The sequence below is a fragment of the Chiloscyllium plagiosum genome, unplaced genomic scaffold, assembly GCF_037043375.1.
Source record: "Chiloscyllium plagiosum isolate Xiang-an unplaced genomic scaffold, Cpla_swu_hap1 HiC_scaffold_21, whole genome shotgun sequence".
Classification (NCBI taxonomy): Eukaryota; Metazoa; Chordata; class Chondrichthyes; order Orectolobiformes; family Hemiscylliidae; genus Chiloscyllium; species Chiloscyllium plagiosum.
The window spans coordinates 100,610,612-100,616,611 of NW_028270159.1; positions in this window are offsets into that span (position 1 = coordinate 100,610,612).

The window sequence follows — 6,000 nt, forward strand, 5'->3', positions numbered from 1 at the left end:
CCCGAAAGAACTCCCCGCTAGTCCCACTCTCCAGCTTCATTTCCAGCCCCCTGTAAGTTCATCGCTGACAAATAAATATTCACCTCTCTTTTATAACTTCCTATGCAATCCATTTGTACTAAACTCGCAGGCAGTGCATTTCCTTGCTTTATATTGGCTGCACATTCAGAGAGTTTCTGCCAACAAATATCATCAAATCATTTATAACAAAAAAGTAAAGCAAGTTTCGGAACACGGATTTCTAGTGAACACAATTTTCAACTCGTCTCCAGTCTGTGTGCCCATCTACACCTCCCCTCTGTTTCCTATTTTTCAGCTAACTTTTAATTCATTGTGCCAAGGACCCATTCGTCCCAAAAGTTTCTGAATTGCTCACCAATATGCCATGTGGTTCTGTGCCTAATGTTTTGTGGAATTTCCAATATACAACAGCCACAGCACCACCCACATCCACTGCGTTTGTCACCTCGTGAAAAGAAGTAATTAAATGCTTCAGACCTGAGTAGTCCTTCACAATGTCACGCTGATTGCCAGGTATTAACTTTTCCTTTGCCCCATTGAGAACCAAAAGAGTCACAGTCAAATCCTATAGTCCCACAGAATTTTGTCATGTTCGGAGAGTTCTGTACAATTTCCGTCAATGGCTCTATGATCTGCTCCCTTCTCTCTTGAAGCAATCTAGGGAGTATACCATTCAGTCCTGCTGACATTTGGAGCGCTGCCAGCCTTTTTGGAATCTCTGGTTTATCCATCCCTGTACTGTCGAGTTGTTCAACATTCATAGTTTCAACTAGACCAATGTCACCATTTTCTAATTTAGTCAAGACAGAAGCAAAATATTAATTTAGTATCTCCACCATAACCTTTGATAATAAGCAGCTCGCCCTACGTGTTCCTTATTGACCACTCTATCCTTCACTAATCATCTCCATTTATATGCAAATATATTAAAGAAAAGAAAGCAATGTTTTTATTTCCTGATAGATTTCATTGCACTTTTAGTCATATGACTGGACGGACAGTGTCAGTGAGAGTGAGGTCAGTGATGTATCTGGACGGAGAGTGAATATAAGAGTGATGTCAGTGATGTATCTGTTGTAATAATTTGCCATCACTGGATTAAGTTCGTCGTGTTAGAGTGGGTAGCATTATGGCTGACAGATTACAGATAATTTTTTTCTTATTTAATTATGATAACCATTCTCTCTCTCTCTCACACACACACACACACATACACACACACACACACACACACACACACACACACACACACACACACACACACACACACACACACACACACACACACACACACACACACACACACACTCACAGAAACACACAGATCCTTTCTTCCTCAATCTTCAATACCCCACCGCTGGCTATTCCTCAAAAATTCCCTCTACCTCAGACGTCAAGAAGGGTGAAACTGAGGACACAGTTATAGCTGTTTCCAATTCACCAAGTATATAGATTGTAATATTAATCTGCTGGTTTTATGAGCTTTGTGGCTGCTTCTTACATTTTAATTCAATGATTATTCACCAATGTTTTTCCTTGTGATTAATTTTGATTGCAAAGCTTTCATGGACTACCAGTCTGCCTGAACTGAACTGTCTTTTGATGGACTAATTAAGGAGTCACATTACACAAACTCATTTCATGCTTGGTCACCAACTGTGTTATAAAAGTGAAGCCTTTGTGAAACTTGCACCCATTCTCAGCGAAAGGTTACAAGGCATAAATGTGAATTCTTCTAAACAATGGTGCGGCCGATAATTATACAGATAAAGGATATCTTCTATCCTGTGTTGGCAACCTTTGGTGTTCCAGCTATTTTCTGAAAAAGAATTGGAACGTAAACTGCGTTTCTTTCTCCACAGGTGCTGCCATACATGCTGAGTGTCTCCAGTTACTTTCGTTTGTTTGTTTGATACAGATCTCCAGCATCTGCAGTTCTCCATTCTATTTAATTAACGTATCTCACTTCCTTATAATTACATTTGAACAGAATGTGGATTGTCATGTAACACCGTCCATGGGAACAGAAATAGGCCATTCAGCCCCTCGAGCCTGTTCTGCCAATCAATGACATAATGGTTGAGCTGTGACCTGACTCTGTCGATTCACCTTTGACCGGTGTCACTCAATAATTTAGTTTAACAAAACAATTGTTGATTTCCGATTAATATTGTACAACTGATCAAGTATCAACTGCAGATTTTGGGAACGATTTCCAAACCTCTTCCACCCGTTGTGTAAAGGAATGAACCCGAATGTCTGATTTCAATGCTTTAAAGTTGGGGCTCACCATGTGAAAGTTCTTTTTCTCTCTCTCTCGCTGCCTGGAGTGTCATACAAATTTAGATTTCACTGCACCAGGAGGTGATGGAGGCAGAATCCTTGAATATTTTCCAAACCAGCGTTGATAGATTCTTGTTCAGCTGGTCAATCCAGGGCAATCTGGGGTCGATGGGAATGTGAAGTTCAAAATGCAGGCAGAACAGCACGAACATATTGAAAGGCAATGCAGGCTCGAAGAGTCTAATACACTACTCCTGTTCCAGTTTCGTACGTTCATACACAACAGTGAGATGTGCATTCCGCTGTTGAACCTGTTTATTGATGTATTGCGGAAAAATGAATGCTCCAGCCAAGATTACCTTTTTCAGAATGCATTCCATTATCTCTTTAAATCTTTTCCTCCTGCTTTCCTGGAGAGTAAGCCAATCTTTGTCATTCGTCATGCATTGACCTTGACAAGCTAGTTTTGATCTTCCTTATTAAACCATAGATTTGATTTGATTTGTTTTGATATAATTTGATTCATTAATATCATATGTACAGTGAAAAACTTTGTTTTTCATGTAGTGCAGGCAGATCATACTGTACACATTGAAAAGAGCAAATAATACAGCTGCAGAGAAGGTTCACAGAGAGCAAGACCGAAAGTGTTCAGGTTAGATGGTCTGGTAATGGGAAATGCAAGGTTAGTGGGATAGGACAGCACGGTGATTCTGGGTGGGGTGTTCTTCATATCACAAGCGTGGACTTGTTGTGCCCAATGGCCTTATCCCCTACTATAGGGATTCTAGATTCTGTGAAAAACGTACCATTTATGAAATCTATTTAGAAGTCTGATAACAGCCGGGAATAAAATGGTCCGGTATCTATTTGCACTTATTACAGATATTTATGACCTCTTCCCGACAGAATGCGTTGAAAGATTGTAGAAGTGCAACTAGAGGGGTCTTTGATTATGCTACTTGTCTTGCTGAGGCAGTGGGAAGTAAATTTAGAGTCATCAGGTGGAAAGCAGGTGTGCATGATCGGCTGAGTTGTCATCATGTCTCCCAATATTTTCTTGTGGTTTTGGGAAGAACAGTTGCTGTGATGCATCCAGATAGAATCTTTTCTATGGGGTGCATCTGTAAAATGTGGGAAGAGTCCTTGCAGTCTGCCAATGAAATTAATCCACAAAGATTGTTAATCATTTTGATTATGACAAGAGGAAAGTACACAATTCATAACACACAGCACAACATCTGTACATTGGCAGGTGAACTATCATAAGATCTAATATTTTATTCCACATGGGATGTGTGTGTCACAAGACCGACAAACATTTATTGCCCAGAGAGCATGTTGCGAGTCAATCACATTGTTGTGATTCTGAGTCACAGGTAAGGGCAGCAGTTTCTTTCTTAAAGGGCATAAATGAACCAAATTGGATTTCCTCTGACAATTGACAATCATTCCATTATCATTATTAGATTCTTAGCTCTAGATGTTTATTGAATTCAAACTTTACGAATTCAGATTCAAATGTCTAATTCTGACTTGAACCAAAATCCCCAAAATATTATTTGGATTTCTGCGTTACTAACTTGGTGATAATGCTGCTCGGTCCATCATCTATTCTATTTTTCTGTATTCTCTAACTTTCTTATTTTTCTTCTTTTCCTCTAGCAAACTTCCTGGCAACTGTGATTCTGCTGTGGTTCTGTTCGCCGAGCTGGAAGTTTTTGTTGCAAACGTTTCGTCCCCTGTCTGGGTGACATCGTCAGTGCTTGGGAGCCTCCTGTGAAGCGCTTCTGTGGTGCTTCCTCCGGCATTTATAGTGGCCTGTCCCTGCCGCTTCCGGTTGTCAGTTTCAGCTGTCCGCTGTAGTGGCCGGTATATTGGGTCCAGGTCGATGTTTTTGTTGGTGGAGTTTGTGGATGAGTGCCATGCTTCTACGAATCCCCTGGCTGTTCTTTGTTTCGCTTGCCCTGTAATGGTAGTGTTGTCCAAGTCAAATTCATGTTGCTTGTCGTCTGCGTGTGTGGCTACTAGGGATAGCTGGTCGTGTCGTTTCGTGGCTAGTTGGTGTTCATGGATGCGGATCGTTAGCTGTCTTCCTGTTTGTCCTATATAGTGTTTTGTGCAGTCCTTGCATGGGATTTTGTACACTACATTAGTTTTGCTCATGCTGGGTATCGGGTCCTTCGTTCTGGTGAGTTGTTGTCTGAGTGTGGCTGTTGGTTTGTGTCCTGTTATAAGTCCTAGTGGTCGCAGTAGTCTGGCTGTCATTTCAGAGATGTTCTTGATGTATGGTAGTGTGGCTAGTCCTTTGGGTTGCGGCATGTCCTCGTTCTGTTGTCTCTCCCTTAGGCATCTGTTGATGAAATTGCGAGGATATCCATTTTTTGCGAATACCTTGTATAGGTGTTCCTCTTCCTCTTTTTGCAGTTCTGGTGTGCCGCAGTGTGTTGTGGCCCTTTTGAATAGTGTCTTGATGCAACTTCGTTTGTGTGTATTGGGGTGGTTGCTTTCATAGTTCAGGACTTGGTCTGTGTGTGTGGCTTTCCTGTGTACCTTAGTGGTGAATTCTCCGTTTGGTGTTCTCTGTACCCTCACGTCAAGGAATGGGAGTTGGTTGTCCTTTTCTTCCTCTCACGTGAATCGGATTCCTGTGAGTGTGGAGTTGATGATCCGGTGTGTATTCTCTATTTCCGTGTTTTAATGATTACAAAGGTGTCATCAACGTATCTGACCCAGAGTTTGGGTTGAATTTGTGGTAAGGCTGTTTGTTCTAACCTTTGCATTACTACTTCTGCCACGAATCGCGAGATCAGTGAGCCCATGGGTGTTCCGTTGATTTGTTCGTATATCTGGTTGTTGAATGTGAAGTGTGTTGTGAGGCACAAGTCCAGTAGTTTAAGTATGCCGTCTTTGTTGATGGGTTCAACGTCCTGTTGTCTGTTATGTCTGTTCAGCAGGTTGGTTATTGTTTCTCTGGCTAGGGCTTTGTCAATAGACGTGAACAGTGCCGTTACGTCGAATGAGACCATGGTTTCTTCCTTGTCTACGTGTATATTTCTGATGATGTCCAAGAATGTCTGTGTTGATTGTATAGAGTGTCTGGATCCGCTGATCAAGTGTTTCAGTTTCTGCTGTAGTTCTTTCGCCAGTTTGTGTGATGGTGTCCCTGGTAGTGATACTATGGGTCTGAGTGGGATGTCTGGTTTGTGCACTTTAGGTAGTCCATAGAATCTGGGGGTGTTATTGCTTTCAGGTTTCATTCTTTGTAGATAACGGACCTGGTTATCTGTCCGTTTTTTTGTAGGTTCCTCAGTGTGTTGTTTATCCTATTGGTGAGCTGTGGGGTGGGGTCAAACTCCCTCTTTTGGTAGGTGTTAGTATCTGCAAGTAGTTGTTGTGCTTTTTGGATGTATTCTGCTTTGTCCAGGATGACCGTCATTCTGCCTTTGTCTGCTGGTAGTATGATTATGTTCTTATCGTTTCTTCGTGATTTTAGTGCTTCCCTCGCCTTGGTGTTGAGGTTATGTGTTTGTCTTTTCCTTGTTATCAGGGGTACATACTTTGCCTGACTGTTTGTTGTGTCTCTTCTGTCAGTCCATTGTTCCTGAGTGTGCATTCTAGTGCTGCGAGGAAGTCTGCTGTCTTGGCGTCCCTGTGGTTGTAGTTGAGTCTCTTGGCCAGTATTGTTCTTTCCGT